The 20,966-nt window shown below is 36.7% G+C and overlaps 1 pseudogene; it reads left to right on the top strand.

Moving 5' to 3' along the window:
• Positions 1–11,724: 11,724 nt before the first annotated feature.
• Positions 11,725–12,971, top strand: LOC145029914 (3-isopropylmalate dehydrogenase, chloroplastic-like; annotated as a pseudogene).
• Positions 12,972–20,966: the final 7,995 nt, after the last annotated feature.

The raw sequence follows: 20,966 nt of genomic DNA, 5'->3' as shown, positions 1-20,966 counted from the left end.
ATTTCGCGTATAGCTTCTCTTCCCTCAATGTTTCCAAGACTTGGCGGAGATGTTGGCTGTGTTCTTCCCGGTTTCTTGAATAGATGAGTATATCATCTATGAGCACGATCAGGAATTTATCCAGGAAGGGACGACATACTCGGTTCATCAAGTCCATGAACATTGCTGGAGCATTTGTCAATCCGAAGGGCATTACTACAAACTCGTAGTGACCATAACGTGTTCGGAAAGCCGTTTTGGGGATGTCTCCTTCCAGTACTCGCAGTTGGTGATAACCAGATCTTAGATCGATCTTTGAGAAGTAGCTTGCTCCCTGTAGTTGGTCGAATAGATCGTCTATGCGCGGTAAGGGATATCGGTTCTTGACCGTGAGTTTGTTTAGTTCCCTATAATCGATGTACATGCGAAAGGATCCGTCCTTTTTTTTCACGAATAGGACTGGTGCTCCCCACGGTGAGAAGCTCGGCCTGATGAAGCCCTTGTTCAGCAGCTTGTTTAATTGATTGGACAGTTCCTGCATCTCGGCTGGGGCTAAATGGTAAGGTGACTTTGCTATTGGAGTCGCTCTGGGAATTAAGTCGATTCTGAACTCGACTTGACGTTCCGGTGGGATTCCTGGAAAATCTTCTGGGAAGATGTCTGGGAAATTGCAGACTTCCGGAATGTCTTTAATGTTTTCGATTCTCGTTTCTTGTCTACTACGTGGGCTAGAAAGGCATGATATTCCTTGTGAAGATATTTTTGTGCTTTAATACAGGAAAGGATTTGTAAATTTGAACTAGGTTTGTCACCATAAATGACAAGAGTTTTGCCGTTTGGCAGATTTAGGCGAACGGCCCTTTCGTGACAAAGTATATCGGCATGGTGAAGGCTCAACCAGTCCATACCGATGATGACATCGAAACTTCTTATGGATATGGGCATAAGATCGACTCGAAACAAGTGCTCGTTTAAATTTAGTGTGCATCCTACGTACAAGTCACTTGCATTTTCCGTTTTACCGTTTGCCATTTCTACAATGAATATTTTATTGAGTGGTTGGGGTTTTTGACTAAGTAGGTGTTTGAATTTATGACTCACAAAACTTCTCTCCGCACCACAATCAAAGAGTATGCATGCATAAATGTTGTCGAGTAGAAACGTACCCGTAACCACCGTGGGGTCTGCTATCGCTTCATTCTGTCCTATTGCCAGCACTCTCCCCACACCGCCAGCATTCCTTTCCTTGGGACAGTTCCTCTTGAAGTGTCCAGTTTCTCCACACCCATAACACGTCTGGCTTACTCCAGCACCAGGAACTTGAGTGATTGGTCGTGCCGGTGCTTTAGAGAAACAGGCTATGTGCCCTTTCCTGTCACAATTCTTACAGTGCATCTCGCGGCAAATACCGTGGTGATGGTAGTTGCACTTGCTACACTTGGGCAGATTCCCACCATATTGTTTTGTTGGCGCAGGGGTAGCAGGGGTTGCAGTGGGGGTAGTAGCGGCATGGACCGCCACCATTTGTTTCTTTGAAGGTTCTTGTGAAGTTTGATCCTTCCTCTTATTCCAGAACATCTTCTTGCTGTTGTTGTTGGCACCGTTGTTGTGGTTTCCACTTCCTTTGGTTGGTTCAACGACTACGGTTGTGACATTCTGACAGGCACCGTGGTCGACGAGGGATTGTGCCAGCTCTTTGGTGCTTTCGAACGTCGTGGGTTTGGAGGCTAACACACTTCCTTGAAGTTGGGGTGATAGTCCCCAGATATACCTTTCCACCTTCTGGCCTTCCAAGGTCATCATTCCTGGGCAAAGTATCATCAAATCGCTGAATCTGTTGGTATAGCCTGCAATGTTCGAGCCTACCATCTTAGGGTCCCACAGTTCCTGCTCGAGCCTTTGGATCTCGCCTCGGGGGCAGTACTCTGGTAGAAGCATTCTTTTCAGGTTTTCCTAACCCACGGAGTTCGCCACCGGTAGGGTTAATGCCTTGACGTGGCCGTTCCACCACGTTCGGGTTCGCTCGGAGAAAGTATAAGCAGCAAATTTAACCTTGCTTCCTTCGGGGCACGCGCAAATTTCAAACACAGCTTCCGTTTTCTCTATCCATTGGGATAGAGCCATTACTCCTCCAATTCCACTGAAGGGAATAGGTTTGCTGTTGGTGAAGTCTTTATAAGTACATTCCCCTTAACGACCCTGGTTTAGGCCATTTGCAGAGCTGTTTGTTCCTCCGCCTGACTCGTTGTTACTGATTTGTGCCATTGTTGCGGTTACAGCGGCGGTTACAGCAGTTTGGAACATAACTGCATCCATAACTGGAGGAGGTGGTGGAGGTCATGTTGAAGTTGAGTTTCTGCGTGTAGATCTACGAGGAGGCATGTTCTGGTAGAAAAATTAGAATGAATTCTATAAGTTTCTAATATTTTGACAATCGTGTGTTAGTTGTATCTTGTAATTTGTTTTGTCTTTAGTTTATGGTTCCAAGGTAAGTATAGTAATTTTAGTTAAACCCATATGTTTCCGAGAGGTATTATAAAGAAGTACTTCATATTAATATATATTGGTCACACCTGAGGTGTGTTACATTACGTTTCTTGTTTGGGAAAATTTGACCAACCTAGAGGTCACCGAGTACAGATACAAAAAGGAAATAAGGGAAAAACTTTTATCCAAAGTCCTATTTTTATAACAAAATTGTTGGGGTTTGAGAAAGCTCTACTTGCGACGTGTTGTACGTTTTGAACTGGATTCAGCATCCGACTGTTTGACTCCCATCAGGCGCCTTTCAAGATCTGCTTGTTGTTCTTTCATCTCTTTTATTTCTGCCAGTGCCGTTATCATTTGATTCTAAAGCGTCCCCGTGTAGATTTGGGTATTCTCATGTAGTCCTTCCAGACGACGGATGTCTGCGGCGTTACCCTGAGTAGCAGCATTGACCTCACGAACTTTGGCTGCTTGTTTGTCTGCATGGTAGTTCTGGGTAGCTATGGTGCCTACAATAACAGGAAGTGCTCGATCAGCTGAGCCTCCCCCACTGACAGTGTAAAAATCTCGACACATGCCGAATGGAGGGCATACACCTAGTTGGCGGCTCCAGTAGTAGAGATGGCTTCCCCAGATGGGGATGGGTCCTTGATGGTATGGTCTGACTTCGGGAGGATGAGGAGCGGGAGGGTCGATTACTTCCAGCTCGGAGTCTGTTCCGCTAGAAACTTCCACGATCTCCTTGTCGTCTTCGAATTATTCTCTGACTTTGATTTCGAATTCTTCTTCGACTCCCTCTTCGAACTCTTCTTCGACCTCTTCTTCGATTTCCTCTGGGTCTTCCTCCGCGTCTTCTTCTATCCACCTGCCGTTGCCTTGGTTTGGTAGTAGGGATCTCCGGGTAAATGGAATCCGGCCATTTGTCTGTACTAGGATAGAGGTATGAGAATTTTATAAGAAAAGAAATTTCTATTTAACGACATCCTATGTTTAACTATATCCTTACGGAGCGCAAGTTTTTCATTGTACAATTATTTATGCAATAATCCTATAGTATTTCAAATTGGCGAATCTAAAATAATTTGTATTTGGTAAGTTTTTGGCTTGTTGTCCACTACGACCATTCCACGACGTATGTTGGTCAAACCTAGGATAAATATAGTTGATCAGGCTATATTTATTCTCGATTTGATTACATACCTCGAGGCCCAATCATAGTGTCGCAACTTGCCTTAATACTTTATTAGAAAACTTGTCATGATACGAGACTGATGCATGCGAGTAAAATGTATGTATATTGTTTATGAAAACATTTTGTCTGAGGGTTTTTGGTCCCCTTTGCATTTATAGTTTGTATATCATATGTGGTTGATATACTTAGTTCACTATAAACAATGCTCTGATACCAATCTGTCACACCCCCAAACCAGAATGGCGGAAACATTCGATGGTGGATGACTTCACGTAGTATCATAACAATTGAATATTTGTAAGGAAAGTACACATCCATCATATATATAATAAAAACGTGTATTGTTGCGTTATACAAATTTCAAAAGAATATTACAATATGATGATATGAATGTAATAATAAACATCTTTAGCGTTCCTTCTTCAAAAGCTGATGGTTACCTGTATTACTGGTTCCTAAGAAATACAAGTGGTTTTGAAAAAGTGTCAACAATTAAGTTGGTGAGTTCATGAGTGTTTTGAGTTGAAAAGTATATCCTTTTGGTACCAAATCGGTAAACGAGGTTTTCAGAAAATCCAATATTTTCTATAAATGATTCGAAAAGTTTCCAGAGTTGGAATGTGTTAGTATTTTTCGTACTTGAATGATAAATATAACTTTGTATGAAAAATAATGTAGAAAACTATAATGCATATATGAATCTCGTAAATCAAACTTGTTTTTATACTTTTTATGTGAGTTTTATAACCATGCTATTGACACTGACGGCCTGTAACAACATTCTTCAGGTGTTGTAGTGTTATGACATTTGTCACCCCAGACCTGCCGGTCTAACTATAGCTAATAGTTTAGGTGCGGGGTCGTCAATCTCGTATAGATCTATACACAACTATCACGCTCTCCCTCCAAGAGATTATGGTATATAATACAGGACTTGAAATGCATACATAAATTTACGTTGAAGTTTGAATATCTCACATTGCTTAGTATAAATAGATTTACAATAAGAATGAATTTACTTCTTTTGAAAGTGTTTCGTTTTTCAATATGTATATGTAAAATGTATGATTGACTCGTTAACTATACCCATTATAGTTTTTCAGAAAATATGTTCCATTTGGTGAAAATAACTTGGTGATATAATAGCCCTTTATACATAAAGATGTTTCTATCGATATTCAAAGATAGATATTAAATTTATGTTTGTAAAATAATACTTTTACTTGTAATGTACTTCTATCCCCCCCCCCCCCCCCTAAAACATGAAAAGAATTGAAAAGTAGGGGTATGAACTCACTCGTTTGGTTTGAAGAGAGAGAGGCTAGAGTTGAGCAGAACTTCAACCGTAGAAAGTTGTGCCTTCGGGCTCTTCGGGGATCTCGGTAGCGTAGATCCTTCGTCGGTGGCTCGGGTACGGAAACCGAGGTGTCGAGATGGTCTCTAGAGCTCTAGGGTGTGTAAAAGTGAGAGGGAATATGAGAATGGTGTGCAAACCCCGAAGCTCAACCTCTCTATTTATAGGCTGGAAACTCCTCGTACGCGGGGGGTACTACCGGAGTACGCTGGGCGTACTCGGTACACGGGGCGTAAAAAAGCGTCACGGCTTACAACTCCGGTCTAGCTAGCATAGAGCACTCGAGCCGATGGGACTTGACACTGGGCCTAGTACACGGGGCGTACTCTTGGATTACGCGGGGCGTAATCTAGTCTTCCATCTTCTAAATTCCGTAACTTTTGCGTACGGGCTCCGTTTTTGGCGTTCTTTATATCCACGCGTAGGTGAGATTATGCTCTACAACTTTCATTTAGACTCCGTCGGCTAGTTTTGAATTTATTTTTAATGATATTTTGTTAATAGGCCGGGACTACTAAAGTCAGTTAAAAATTCATAGGTTCTTTATTCGACGCCGGTTTTCGTTTGTCTTCTTATCGTTTTATTACTATTGTGGAGATCTTCAACTTCCGTTTAGATGGCGATAGCTAAATAACACTCAATCTTCAATTTGAGTTTTTAGCCCTCTACTACTGTTACGAAACTTAGGAAATCCGTAACTTCTTCATACGAAGTCCAATTTGGGCGATCTTTTTATGCACGCTCACCATTTAACGAAATCTACGACTTTTGTTTAGATACTTAAGGCTAAAATGAATTTTATTGAGATTTCACTTTTTACGTTAAATAACGTTTTAACGGCGTGTCGTAAATATACGAGTGGTTATACTTTCTTCAATATAACCCGGTTTTGAGCGTTCTTTATGTTTTTGGAAACCTTGGCACGATATCTAATATTTGATGCATCCCAACTTAGATAATTAAACGCTTTTATTTTTGAGGTTAATTTCGTTGTATTTGACTTTTGAGCGTTACCCTGCTTTTGGAAAAATATAGGGTTGTTACATTTTTCTAAAATAACTAGATCTTTGACTCAACAACTTTTAAAAGATGCACCGTTTATTTTTTATAAAGAATGCTTAGAAGCTTTTTAGATTTTGAAAGAAAAATTGACTAATGCCCCCATCATTATCACCCCGAATTAGAACTTGCCCTTTGAGATAATGTGCGATGCAAGTGACTATGCCTTAGGATTTGTGCTTGGTCAAAGGGTTGATAAGCACTTTTAACCCATTTACTATGCCAACAATACCTTAAACTCGACCCAAGAAAATTACACTACTACTGAAAAAGAATTATTGGCCATGGTTTATGCCTTTGACAAGTTTTGTCCTTACCTTATATTGTCTAAACAACTGTTTTTACTGACCATTCTGTTATCAAGTATTTGTTTGCCAAGTAGGATGTGAACCCAAGGTTGATCCGATGGGTGCGTTTACTTCAATAATTTGACACCAAGATCAAGGACAAGAAAGGGATGGAGAACGTAGTAGATGATCATTTATCCATATTGGAAAATCCAGAGAGGGATGAGATGGACAACAAGGGTATTGGAGATAGCTTACCAGAGGAGTACTTGATGATGATAGTAGGGAAGAACCTTGGTATGCTAACATTGAAAACTTCATGGTAGGCAAATTTCTTCCAAAAGAGCTCACTCACCAACAAAAGAAGAAGCTCTTTTCAGAAATTAAATATTATTTCTAGGATGAGCCCTATCTTTTTATAAGTTGTGTAGATGGGATAATCAGAAGATGCGTGTTTGGAAAAGGGATCCATGATATTCTAGACGATTGTCATAATGGGCAGGCAGGAGGGCATCATAGCACTCAATATGTGACCAAGAAGGTGTTCGATGTGGGTTTCTATTGGCCCACGATCTTCAAGGATGTTGCTACCTATGTGAGAGAGTGCGAAAACATCTAAGTATGTGAGGTGTTTGATGTGTGGGGTGTAGATTTTATGTGACCATTCCTATCATCTAGAGGGCATAAATACATCCTTGTGGCAGTTGACTATGTATCCAAGTAGGCAGAAGTGCAGGCATTACCCACCAATGATGCACGAATGGTTGTGAAATTTTTGAAAAGGTTATTTTCTAGGTTTGGAGTGCTAAAAGCACTTATCATTCACAGGGGATCCCATTTTTCTTATGATCAACTAGAAAGGGTGTTACAAAAATATGGTGTACACCATAGGTTTGAAACACCATACCATCCACAAACAAATGGGCAAACTGAGATCACGAATACGGTGCTAAAAAGAATCTTGGAAAGATCGGTGGGTAGTTATGGAAAATACTGGGCGGATACACTCGATGACGTGCTTTGGGATTTCCAGAATACATTCTAGACACCATTGGGACCACACCCTATAGATTAGTTTATGAGAAGCACTATCATCTACCAGTGGAACTCGAGCATAAAGCTTATTGGGCCTTGAAGACATGTAATTTTGAACCAAGTGAGTTGTGTGCCAATGGACTCTTGCAAATGAATGCCTTAGAGTAATTGAGGAACGAGTCATACACCAACTCGTTGATTTATAAGGATAAGATAAAAAGGTGGCATGATGTAAGGTTGAAAGGGAATAAGGAATTTGAAGCTGGTCAGAAAGTTCTCTTATACAATTCAAGGCTAAAGCTTTTCTCGGGAAAATTACGCACTCGATGGTCTGGGCCTTTTAAGATTTAGAATGTGTTTCCATATAGGGTAATTGAGTTATGGAACAAGGATGGGTCAAGTTTCAAGGTAAATGGTCATAGGGTTAAGCATCATGATGAAGGAATGCCAAGCGAAGAGAAGATTGAAAATGCCATGGATTTAAAGAAAGCCACTACAACGTAGAGTAGGAAGGAGTCCAGCTAAAGACTCCTCAAAAAGAAGTGCTTGCAGGTGGCAACCCATCGTTTGAGTTTGTTTTCTTTTTCTTTTCCTTTCTTTTCATTTTCGTCTTTTATTTCTTTAGCTATTCGTGTTTTGTTAAGGATTTTTAGTCTTATTCTTCAAATATTTTAAATGTTGCTTCAGGTCAAGCAAAGTTTGAGTGTGGGATGTGGTAAAAAATTTTATGAAAAAAAATAAAAAAATTTTGTTTTGAACCCCCAACTCGGCGAGAAAGAGTTGTCTACTCACCAAGTTGAGGCGATATTTCGCGATTTTTACAATAAAACCTGTCTCAACATGGCGAGTTCTTCCCCCAACTCGGCACGCTGCACTTTTAATTACCAAAAATATATACTTTTTAAACTCACTGAAAGAGGGTTTATAACCCTAAAAAGCTAATTCGATCATTTTTTACCAACTGCACCCAAGCTCGCCGAGTTTTCTCTCAAGTGCAACAACCTTTCTACCCCACACGGTTCTACTCGATTTTCCCTAAGAAAGGTAAGATTTTTAACCATTCAACAAGTTAAAGTTCAGATTTTTATGAGTTTCGTGTTTGATTTAGTTGAAAAACCCGATTTTTAAACTTGGCATAAACTCTAGGGGTTTCGATTTTTATAAAATTAGGTTTTTTAAACTGATTTTTCTTGTGATTAAATGCATGTTATAGTATCCTAAACAAACCCCTGAAGTGATTTTAAGTTGGTTTGGTCATATCGGTTTGAATCTGAATAGATTGCTCGACATGTTCATCGAGCTCGTCGAGTTGTTCATACAACTAGACGAGTTGCTTGTTCAGAGTGTACAGTTTTTGCTTAAAATTTTAATTTTAACTTCCCTTTGGTATTTGTTTGTCTCCTATGTTTTTTTTTGTGCAGAAAAAATGAGGAGAGGTAGTAGAGGTCAGCAACTTCCTAGAGACCAAGAGGATTTCCTTAAGTATAATTTTCCACAAGTTGTTTCACAAAGAACATTGGCTGAATGGAGAAACAAGTAAGAGAATTTAAAAAGAAAGGAGTTGTATATCGCAAATGAAGTGAAATGGACATGGCTAGAGGTAGTTGGGTTAGTTGAAACAATGAACTCATACTTAACAAAAGTGTTTGTGAATGATGCGGAGAGCGTTACGTGTAATGCTTGGAGAAGATTGTTTCAGATTCAAGAACCTGTTTACAACGATATGTGCCTTGAGTTTTATGCCACGAATCGATTTAGGGGCGGTGATGATTGTTTTGATACTCACAGTTTCACTTTATGTCTGGGAGGACAATATAGAGAGTGCAGTGTTGCTGAATTGGCATGTAGAATGGGTTTGTATAATAGATCGGAGGCGATAAGTGAAGTGTTTGGTTTATTTTTGGATCATTGTCATAGAGGGTTTCTAGATGGGGTCAATGTAGCAAATTGGTGGACTACAATCGCCAGTGGTGAGTATATTTCATCGGCGGCACAAGAGGGTAGTATCTGGTCACCAGTCCACCGACTCCTTCACCGATTTAGTGCATGCACCATTAACATGAGGAAGCACGGTGACAAGGTTCCAAACCTTGATCTATTTTTCTTATGGATCATTATCATACCCAACACCTTTTGCAACATACCTTACTGCTTGGAAAAGTATTTGGCGGATGGGGGAGTAAAGGATAGGAAGGCTTCACGGATTTGTGGGGGAATGTTCGTAACCACATTGGCGAGGTCATACGGGATTTTTTGAGAGAGGGTCCGGGAATTTTCTCACCATGATGCATAAGAGATCATTTAGTCCTTTTCTCTACAAGAGGGATAGAATTATGGAAGACAATGGTGGAGGAAAATTTTCTATTACCGATGATGACGAGGTAGAGGTGTCGGAGCACCTGGGAAGAAGATTTCGTCCTATAACCGCACACGAGGAGCCACCGGTAATACCTGTTGAAGACGAAATGCTAATGGATCCATACAACTTAAGCATGAGGCAATTTCAAAGTAATTTGGCTAGTGGTGTGAATCACGTCAATACGATCTTGGAGTTCATGAAGAGCCAAATGAACATGAAACGCCCCGATTCTCATCCTACGTATCCATATATTCCGATTTGGGAGGACCATTGGCGAGGAAGACAAGGACGTACGGAAGGAAGTGGAGCCGAAGAAGAAGAAGATGATTGATTATCCTTTTTCATTTTATTTATGTTGAAGTGTTTGAGACAATTTTTTATTTGTTTTGTGTGTTATTTATTTTATTTTTGGTTTGTCTCTTAAAATTTCTAGAGTAGGATAATTTAGGAACTTTTAATTTAATGGTTGTGTTTACTTTTTATTATGTAGTTTTTTGTTTTTGATCTTGCAGAAGTTAAGGTGAGAATTGAACAAACAGTTAAAGCGTGAGGGAATTAAAGTGAGGGATCGAATCGTTAACGAGAATATTAGAAGACTTTGAGTGATACTTTAGGTCCGGTGTTTAAAAAAGAGTCATGTTACTGAATAATATAAAGAGGTGTATTACCTTAATACCCTCTTTGACCACAAAATCGAAACTGAAGCAGAAAGAAGAAATTACACGATCAGAGTCGTCAACTCGTCGAGGTCATAACCCAACTCGACGAGTTCCATAAGAAATACACGATTTCTACCCGAGTTACGATCCAACATGACGAGTTCTTCACTTACTACTCGGCGTGTTGCTCAGTCAATTTCCTTTCAAATCTTCGATTTGATTCCATTCGAGGCGGGCATTATGCATATTTTTGAAGTCTAATTTCAAGGCATTCCATGAATCTTTTTCCAGTAAATTAGGAGATGTACCACACAATACATTTGACACCCAAGGCATGGATGAGTTGTTCCCATGCAAAAGTCAGCTGAAGATGGAGTGTTGCTCAGTCAATTTCCTTTCACATCTATCCTAGGGGAGTCAGTTCCAATTATCACTTTTTACTTTTATGTTCTTTAATTTTTTTAACATGCAATGGGGACATTACATAAATTAAGTGTGGGATATGGGTTGATTACATTAGTTATATTAGAATCCAAGGTATAATTTTAAAAAAGAATTGCATAAAAATTGCTAGGATTAGTTCAGAAAATTCTGGTAAAGCAATTAGGAGTCCATGCTAGTATTGTGTTTCATGATTCTATGAGAACCTAAATATTTAGTTGAGCCTATATACGTTATAGTTCATTTGTGGCCCCTTTATTCTAGTGAAATCATGAAACAAAAACACAACCTCGCTTAGTTTGAGGGATGCAACATGTTTAGTATCGTGTATTCGCTACTAGAAAAACGGCCTTTTACGACACGCAATTTACGACACGTACTGATTTATGTTACGTAAAAGAGAGCGTCCTTAAAATAGCGTCATCTCTTCAAAAATTTTAAGGATTTACGTCACGCATTATTGCGTGCCCTTAATTTAGTGTCTCAAGAAAAAAAATTAAAAACGTCACGCATTATTGCGTGCCCTTAACCTGTCGCTTTATAATTTTAATGAAACGCGCGTTTAATAGACAAGGGGGGAAACGAAATCCCTAAAATTTGGAAAAACTGCCTCGTTCTTTCTACATTTTATCTATCTTTCATCTTCGCAATCGACTCTCCTCTCTGATACTCTCTCCTCTAGATCTCCCTTCATTTTCTGCCTCCTATCTCCCTGTAAACCCTAAGCCGTCGCCACCTCCCTTCTCTCTAGCACGTGCTAGGGTTTTATTTTCTTCCAAACTTTCGCTTCTCTGGAACTGGCATTTTTTCTTTTGACTTTTTTCGATTTCTTTGGAACTGGCGTTTCACTTGGTGTTTCCTTTCAACAAGTCGTTAACCATGGCTTTGCAGATTGCGAGACGTTTCCTCCGAATCCACACAGTGGATGAGGTATTCACAACCACCTTCAGGAACCCTACCAACAGGCTTTTCTCGCCGACCGATCAGAGCTATTCGTCTAGCTCCTCTGATCTCATTCGCACCACTCTCTTCCCGGCGATGGTATTGGTCCCGAGATCGCAACCTCTGTCAAACAGGTTCAATTCCGCCTTCTTTATACTCAATATATTGCTAAACCTGATCCTTGTTTGTTTAACACAGTTTTGTTATTCTTATGTTGTTGTTTTCTTTTGTTTTTAGGTTTTTGTTGCATATTTTGGGGTTTAAGAATTTCGTATAATCATTCTATTGTTTAGTTGGTATAGATTCAATTTAGAATAGTAATCGCTAATCAAATTATGTATGTATGTTGAATTCGCTTTTCTCATTATGCAGATATTCAATGCTGCAGAAGTCCCAATTGAATAGGAAGAACATTACGTAGGGACAGAAGTAGATCCCAAAACCCAAAGCTTTGTCACATGGTAAAGTAGAGAATCTGTAAGAAGAAACAAGGTTGGATTAAAATATCCCAAGGCTACACCAATTGGAGAAGGTCATCATTCCTTGAATCTCACTTTAAGAAAAGAACTAAACCTATATGCAAATGTCAGACCATGTTACAGTCTACCTGGTTACAAAACTCAATATGATGATGTGAATCTCATCACAATCCGTGAAAACACGGAAGGAGAATACAGTGGTCTTGAACATCAAGTAAGTTTGTATCATCTTTATATAGATTCATTAGTCATATCATACATGATACATTCAAATCAATGATATGCAAATTTTGATCTTTCTACAGGTTGTCAGGGGAGTTGTTGAAAGTCTTAAAATCATAACATGCCATGCAAGTTTGAGAGTGGCTGAATATGCTTTTCATTATGCGAAAGCTCATGGTAGAAAAAGATTTTCTGCTATACACAAAGCTAACATCAATGCAGAAAACTAATGGCTTATTTCTACAGGTATTAAATTTACATAGCTTTTACCATCTTTCATACTTTCATTACAATAAATTTTAATATTTATGATTTGATCTCGCTATTAAAAATCTGATCTTTTTCCCTAAAACATTAAGTGTGGAAGGGGATACAGAGAAAGGAGGTTCACCGATGGGAGTGCTAGAAGAATCAAATCATCAAATCTGAAGCATATCGAAAATGCATCAAATCTGAAGCATATGGTGATGCAGTGAGGTTCTACACTGGAGCCATGCTAACATTTAAGGTTATTTGATCAGCTTTTCATCCTTTTGTGTTTTGTTATATAAGATGCTTATAACCCATGCAATTCATTTATCTTTTTGCTTTGTATGTTGAACTTTCACCAAGCATATAGGGACTCCTCATTGTAGGATTGTAAGAAAGCACCTGAAGAAGTAATTCCAATTATCATTAACAAGCTTCAGGTGTATTCATGGTTAATTTATTTCTGATAATATTATTCAGATCCTTATATAGCCGTTTCGCATATATGTCTTTTAGGATAAGGTTATGCATGCTGGAACAACAGTGGATACATTCTTGAGGTTAAATCTGGTAATTTCACTATATCATATCTACATACTTCATCATTTACTACTATAATAGTAATGTATGTACATTTTCTTTACACATATTTGTAACTGACTTACAAATCTTTACTCATAATAGCAACAATGCAATCCTTAAATAGAACGTACATTGCTTATATTTGTAGCAAGATTTATGAGCAATTTGTAAATGTTTTATGTTTGGATACGATTTCAAGATTGGCTAAGCAGAGCGACAAATTGGGCTAAGTTCAGCGCGACAGTTGGACTAGGTGTTATCCATGGATGCCATTTACAGCAAGGAAGATCACTAATGGTACCTTACCTTCCACAAAGTGGGGCGGGTGGTGGAGGTGGTGGAGGTGGTAGTCCCTATTCAGAAGGGGTTGCACTTTATGCTCTTGGTTTTAATCCATTTACAGAAAGGAATAACTATTTTATGCTCTTGAAATGTTTAATCTGCTTGACCCTAAAAAGGTTTACTTTGATTCAAGACTGATTACTCTAACTGTTTGCCCTAAAAAGCATCACAAAACCCTTGATGTGGTACTTGTTCAAGAAACTGTTGTTCTAATTCATGATGATACAGAAAGAGTAAGCACTTTTACACTACATTTAGTTTGTACCTAAGATGTTGATTTTAGATTAAAAAAGTTTCAATTTTGGAGTAAACATGTTAAAGATCAGAAAGCATAGGGACCATTTTGTAATTCAATTAAAAATTTGGTTACTTTGAATATGTAGGTCTGGGGAAGAAGGACAAGGAGAATCTTATTTTGATGGAAAGGTATCATTTTTTTGCTTCAAGTTGTAAAGAATTAAGATGCAGAGGTAATAAATCATTATCTGAACTAAATGGAAAATCCACTTATTTTGAGCGTTACAGTTATGTCGTGCTATTGATTGAAAAGAAGGATGAAGAAGGTCAATCTCATATTCTTTTAGCCGCTTTAGAGGTAACATACACATAAGCTTTTTTTTAATACTTAAATTAGAATATTAACAAGGGAAAATTTGTAAAATGTTTTTTTCCTACAAATTGCAGAAGGGGAGACTTCAGAAGTTGATGCGAAATACCAAGAATTAGTGGCTATTGGATCATTGGTATGTTAATTTTGAATGAAATAAATAAGAGATTTAAAACTATGTGTGTATTATGGTATGGTGGTTTATATTTATGATAGATTGGTACTTTAAAATGTTAGCGAGGTGGGTTATGAATTTCAAGATCTATTGGAGATAGAGATGTTGGGGAGTTCATTATTCTAGTTCCTCATGTCAAACAAGTGAAGGTTAGTTTTTTAAGTAAACTCAATTTATTTCTCTTTTTATTAACAACTTTTATTTATTCATGATCTTCAGCCATCTTCTGCTGATAGGCGGCTTGTAATTTCAAGTGATGGAGTCTGGGATGCTCTTTCCGGTGGACAGCAGCCCAGTACAGTACACCAGGTCATGAAAAACTAATGATATGGAGGATTTTTTTGACATGATATGTGAAACAAGAAGGTGCCCCTTTATAGCAATGTAGTATTAGTTATATATTTAGGGAAACCCTCTTAATAACAATGTACAGTTAGATCCCTTTAATATCAATGTATTACAATTTTTTGACATGATGTTATTGGATGAAATTTATTGTTTTGGTATATATATTTTTTCTATATTTTTGTATTATGCGTAAAAGAGTATCATAAAGGCACATCGTATATGCATATTGTAAATGGTTGCTGAAGTTTATGACACGCAAATGTGTGTCATCTTCATTTATGACAGGGGTTATAATGATACGCAATGCATGTCCTAAACGCATGTTGTAAGGTTACGACATGCAAATGTGTGTCGTCTTCGTTTATGACAGGGCCTTTCTTGATACGGATTGCGTGTCGTAAATGAGCGTTGTAAATGGGTGTCGTAACTGCACGTCGTAAATTTGTGTCGTCTATAGACGACGCGCAAAAGTGTGTTGTCTCTCGTTATGACAGGGCCTTTCTTGACACGCATTTGCGCGTCGTCTGAGCGTTTTACGACACACATTGTGCGTCGTAAAAGGCTGTTTTTCTAGTAATGATTTGAAATGTATCCAGGAAAGCTTAAGTAGTCATTACACATGAGACAAATGCCTTTAATCAATAAAGGATGAAGTTAAAACCCCTTGCGTAAGCATATGTTTTTCTAGGTTTTTATTTTGAGTAAAAAAAGTGTGGTTGAAAAAAAGTGTTGAAATGGTTGAAAGAATCTACAAGTATGAAGACATGAAAAAGAGCTACAAAGTATAAAAGATTCAAAACAAAAGTTATATTTATTTATTTTTATTGTAATTTTATTTTCTAGGTTATTTTTCCGTATGTGCTTGCAGGTTTAACCAAATATTTCTTGAGGTTAAGAATGTTTTATGCGGATGGATTCAGAGGGATGCATAAAATGAGCGTTGTTTGGAAAAAGTGGGTGAGTGTTTATGAAGATTGTGAGTATTTAGGGTTAGCGGGCCCTTAGGAAAAATTAGACACAAATGTGTGCATTGTGGTTTTGGCATAATGGTTGGGTTTAACTGGGGTATTTTGATATGGGCTTATTTAGTTATAAAATTCATGCATTATAGCAAAAGTCAAGTGTGGGGTATTTTGATATGGGCATATTTAGTTATAAAATTAATGCATTATCTTAATACTTATGTTGTTTTTTTTTTCTCATATAATGAACAAAAGGTGCTTAATTAGTTTAAAATTACATTTTCAGAAACAAAGACATGATCGGAAGTAAAAGGAAGCGGATTTAGCAATTGGAAGCTTGGAATTTGGATTTTGAAGAAAGAAGACAAAATTGAAGAAGAACTCGGCGAGTTTATCCTACAACTCGACGAATTTCTATGAAGATTTCTGACAAAATAGTGTCTTGCCGTACACGTTATTTAAGTAAAAAAAACATGATGATTTTGGACCCTCCAACTCGACGTGTTGAAGTTGTTTTCAGAATTTATTTATAGACCATTTTCATTCGAAACCCTAACGTTGGTTGGAGACTTTTAGCGACTTTTGGAGGCCAGAGACATTCTCAAGAAGCTTTGGAACTCAAAATTCGACTAGAGGATATTTGTGAAGAGATCAAAAGAAATTAATCACTACTTTTCTCTTAATTATTTGTGTAAATAATGTTTACAGCATTAGATTTCGAGTTTATGTGTTTATTTTCTAAAGTTGTGGGCTAAAACTCCATACTTTTGTTTAGACCAGATGATCTTATGAATATGGTTTGATTAGTGGCTTTGGATTGTATTGATTTGGTTATTTATCATGTTAAGCTTGATAAAAGATCATTATGTCTTAATGATACTTATTTTCTGTTAATGACTAAGTGTATTGAGTTGCATGAACATCTTCTTCATTACTTGAATCTTATGGTTTTGTGAAAACAAGTTTGTATTTCTAGTGTTGTGAGCATAACCTAGGGTTAACTAGAAAATAAATAAGTTAATTTGTGAGCATGTATGATGACCAACCATATATGAGTTAATTGAACCAACCAATTTGATTAACTATTATTACAAGTCTTACTTGATTCGAATTGAACACTAGTAAAATCTTTAATTTAATCACTTGATCACTGCTTGAATTGATTTGTTTGCTAAAGGATTAATAATAGTGAACATGAACCTAATGATATTAGAAATCGGTAACTAATGATAAATTAATCCATTGCACTTTCCACGAAATCAACCATAGGAGTGAGTGAATCGAATCTAAACGAAAGTCTCTTTTATCTTATTTAATCTAGTTGTCTTTTACTTCTCTTTTAGTTGTTAATTGTTCTTTGCTAAGTATTCAAGCTATTGCTTAAGTTTCTAGTCTTGCAAAACTAGAGGAAAACCCCTTTTATAATTGTTTTATTTAGATAATATTAGTAATATTTTAATTGTTTAGCATTCCCTGAGTTCGATACCCTACTTGCCTACACTAAACTGCTAATCGATAGGTACACTGCCCTTCGTGTGTTTGTTTTTGTGTTTAAGTTAGTTAGGATTACAACTATTACATTCCACACGTATCAATTGACGTTGTTCTATTGTTGAAGTTAAGTATACTAGTGCTAGAGTCAAAATATTGGCATTGCTCACTAGTGTGTAACATCATTGTAGGAATCATTTTGGTACAAGTGGAACTTAGTTCAAGGCCTCTTTAGCATCATCATGAAATAACTTATGAGTATTCACAATCCCTATTTTCGGTTTTTGCATTTTGGGCGTGCAAAAGCATGTCCGAAAACTAATTATTGTTTGTTGTATTTAAATTTACTTGTATCAAACATGATTGCTATATTTTGCTATGTATGTGTATGCGCTTGTGAAACATGAGGCCTTATCGTCTAGGTCCTTTACACTTTGCTTTAACCATTAACTCTTTGAGCCAATGGTCATTAAGTATAATGCTATTAGGAATTAATAACTCCTCACTCGCCCGAATGCTTAAGTACATAATACCATGTTTATCGATGGAACGATAAGCATAGATCATGGTAGGGAGGCAATCATAGGTTGTGTTGAGAACTCATTGTTTGTTTATTATACATACATATATATATATATATATATATATATATATATATATATATATACATTTGTTTCTCTTGTTAGTATCGAACTATGTTTCTTATGATGGTAACGAACTTTATTTCTCATGATAGCAATGAAATTTGTTATCAAAACTTCTTTACTCATTTTACCAACGAACTACTGTTTATGCAAACTTTTTTACTTATTATAGCAACAAACTTCTGTTACTGGAAATTTTATTAATCATTTTAGCAACGAACTTTCACTTATGGAAACATTTATCAATATTCTGATTTCCATGATTTAAAAATATGTTACGCTCTAAACTTGTGAACTCACCGACTATTTCGGTAGTCGGCCGCTCATTTACATACTTTTTTTTCAGGAATCATCTAGTAAGATGGCATATAGGGACACATCACGTGTAGGAGCATTCACATGTGTTGTTTTTTTAAATACACTATAATTTCTTTTAAAAGTTGTTCAAACTCGTTATAAGTTATAATATGCTTTTTAATACTATGGTTGGTGTTGTCTTTTAACTTTTGTTATGAGACCTGTTGTACTATTGCACCTCTTATTTTCGCTTTAGCGTGGTGTGACATTCCATGAGTGGAAAAAGAAAAGTAAGTTCTTTTAATAACTTAGATGTAATCCGTGAAGGATTAAGAGTAACGAATCCGTGAGGGATTCAAGAGAAGAATGATCAAGAATCGACGAGAAACCATAAGAGAGGGGAGTAATTTAGGATGAGTGTACCCAGTAATGTTAGAGGGATTTTTTTTGTAATAGAATATAGATGAGAGCATAGTATTAGATGGGACTGTCGAGTCTAGTTGAGAATAGGATATTGAGGCATGAATATATGAGAACAAAGAGTTGAAGAGTAAGTAGAGTATGAGACATGCATGGTAAGAGTAAGAGATGTATGAAGAGTAAAGTAAGGATATGAGAAGAGAATGCATATAGTAAGAGAAGTTTATATATATTATGAGATGAAATAAGAGTAAGGAACAAGAAAATAGATGTAGAAAGAAGAATATGAAAAGGATAAAGAAAGAGTAGAAAGAGTTTGTATAGATCATGAGATGAGCTTGAGAAGAGGTTAAGAAACAATATGAGATGTGAAGAAAGGAGTAAATAAGAAGATTACAAGATAGAGTATGGGATATATGAGATGAGATAGAGCAAGAGTAGAAGGTAAAGATGAAGAAAAGATAAAAGAGATATACGAATATGAAAGAATAGCAGTTTATGCTATGAGAAGAAGAGATTAGATTGTAGAGTATGAGAAAGAAGTAAAGACAAAAGATAAAGTATGTAAAGATGGAGAAATTAGAAGTATAGTATATTAGCATGAAAACAAAATAGAATATAACTCACCGGACATATGGTATGATGTAGTAGATGTTTTCTTTATTTTTCAGCTTCAGGAAGTAGCCATGGTATGTAATAAAATTGGAGCACAAGGACTTGGTATAAAAGAATAATTATATAAAGTTGTATTTTCCTTGTTCATCAATTTTAATCGATAGATTTTATTGTAAACCCATGATGAACCCTGGGATGTAAAGTGTTTTAATTTTTATAGAATTTTGCATTTGTAAGAAAAAGTCTAATAATTCTCTACATAAATAATGTAGAAAATCATGGTCGCTACAGTTAGTATTAGACCCATAGTATAAGTGAATTAGGTTTGGTATGTCCAAAACTAGACTTAAACTATGAGATATGAAGAAGAGCTGGAGATTATATGGTGGTTTTGTGATAACCCATGCAATGAGATGTAATGTATGTGGTTGTAGATATATGCAGATAAAGAACTCAAGAGTATGAGTTTAGTATATTGACTAACCAAGAGTGTTTGTGTCACACCCCGGCCGTCGGCGGAAACACCGGGCAATGTAACGTCATTTCTCGTATCATAGTTATCAACTTCCTAAAAACACATGCAATTTAAAATACGTCAACATAAAGTTGGTGAGTCCACAAGTTTTGACTCCATATAAAAATAATACATTTTCCAAGTTCAAAAGTATAGTTTTGAAAGTATCATTTTTATTCTCCAACGTTTAGCATATATATCCTAGGTATAAAAGTTTATTTACCAAAAAAGTAGTTTACCTATAAGTCTCATATACTATGAATATAAGTGTTTGTAATTCCATACAAACGAAAGTTGCTACGTATAAATCTTATTTCAATTCTATACGAGTAAAACCACTACGTATAAATCTTATTTCAATTCTATACGAGTAAAACCGCTACGTATAAATCTATTTCAATTCTATACGAGTATGTGTGTTAGGTATAATTATCTACTTACTATACAAGTAGTATACCTACCAGTTTCTTGTACCTAGAGTATAAGTGTTTGGGAAACTTATACTTAACATTAATACTTGTATAAATAGAAAGTATAATGCTTCTAACAATTTGCTACCATGAGTCCGTAACCGCGACTATATGACTAGTTTCAAACCTCTGCTTGATGCTACAAGTTTTGCATCTTGAGATAGGTTCCACACGCTTCATCAACGTCGGAACAATAAACAAAAAAAGGACAGTACGTCACTAGCACACAGTTTTGTTGTAGCTAGCAACCACGAGTGGGGTTGTCAACCCGTATCTTATTCATACACGACTTCCTCGCTCACACGGGATTAACGGTTACAGGTCAGAGGATTTTCCCTAAGATTTCCAATCTTGGTTGTTGAATACAATAGCTCATGTAGACTTGTCGAGTTCCGTTAGTTCTAGTAGTAAAATCATATTCGTGTCTAAAACCCTAAGTTATTAGACTATGCTTTTAACATTACTCCTAATATTTATAATACTTAGGTAGTACAACAGCTATAATTAGAATTAAAACCAGCTTTTATCTTGACATAAAATCAATAATAACAACATATAACGTTCCTAGTTTTATCTTGACAAAAAACTATCAATAAAAATATATAACATACTAAGTTTTATCTTGACATAAAACTAACAATAACAACATATAACATACCAAGTTTTATCTTGACATAAAACCAATAATAGCAATATACTTTATAACTTAACGTATAGAACTTCCGAATATAACTTCGAAACTATATCGCACACAA

The sequence above is a fragment of the Lactuca saligna genome, chromosome 2 (genome assembly GCF_052625555.1).
Source record: "Lactuca saligna cultivar CGN05327 chromosome 2, ASM5262555v1, whole genome shotgun sequence".
NCBI lineage: Eukaryota > Viridiplantae > Streptophyta > Magnoliopsida > Asterales > Asteraceae > Lactuca > Lactuca saligna.
The sequence above is the reverse complement of the archived record's forward strand: the minus strand, read 5'-3'. Positions and strand labels throughout refer to the sequence as shown.